Here is a 1137-nt window from a genome sequence, read left to right on the forward strand (position 1 = left end):
CCTGAACGTGGTTCGTCAGTTATTGATGTACGACCACGCTTAAATTCATTTACCCAGTTATAAACCGTTGCTAAGGCAGGGGCAGATGTGCCATGAACTGAGCGATTCGCGCGCCATCTGTTGGTCATTCTAAGGACTTATTGAACTACCCTCGTAAATCATATGATTGTTTCAGGCAATCGGATCTGGGTGGCAAGGAATGTATGAACAACGCGCCTTAAAAAAAAGCCTTAGCAGGATGTCGGGAGAACGTGACCGTCGATAGATGTGTCTGAAAAGATGCGTGACCTATCGACGGCTTGAATTGATTACCGAAAAGCTTTCGATTAGAACATGAGCCCACTAATCTTTTGCCTAACATTATTACCACTATCTCTAGCATTTCGCCATTCCGAGGGGTACTTTTACGGCAAACCTGCAAATTGAAAGTACAAGGTCACACATTTATTTTGCATGCATGATCTATACGGCAGCTTTGTGCTGGAGAGACTTATACATACCTGGGCATATCACAGAGCTGCATTCAGGATGGGACATCTGTAAAGGAGATTCTCTGAAGAAGATACAAACGTATTATCCGGCAGATTTGGTCTTTCGAACTGTCCGTGTGGAACAAAGTATCTGCAATGAACATGCGTGCTGTACCGGTAGTACTCTATTAATTTGAAGTGGTACCATGGCCGAAAAACGAGCTCAAAGCTCATAATATCGGGATACGAAAGGTTATGCACATGAAAAAAGTGTGCATCTTAAGACTTTTGTTCCGCGACTCTACATCTCCCGCCCTCAAGGTGGTCGTGGAATATTGAATCCTAAATGTCTTAACACTCGGACTTAACTTCACTGTTAGGGGTGAGCAAAATACAGCAAATCTTATCTATCTGGAGTACTCACTTCTGAAAGCTCCGATTAAGAAAGAACAGGAGAAAAACTTCCGCGAATAGCTCCTCGATAAGAGGATGCACGATATCTTCCACAGAAATGTGGAGGATGAGTCAATGTCGTGTGAGCTAACTTTTGCTTTCCTTAAACCACCCGGATTGAAGTCTGGCACGGAGGGTTTCATTTTGGCTTGTCAGTGCAGTGTCATTTCCACCTTAACATACCGTCGCCACGTTTTGAGCCAAGACAATCCCG

Source organism: Belonocnema kinseyi, chromosome 2 (assembly GCF_010883055.1).
Source record: "Belonocnema kinseyi isolate 2016_QV_RU_SX_M_011 chromosome 2, B_treatae_v1, whole genome shotgun sequence".
Taxonomy (NCBI): domain Eukaryota; kingdom Metazoa; phylum Arthropoda; class Insecta; order Hymenoptera; family Cynipidae; genus Belonocnema; species Belonocnema kinseyi.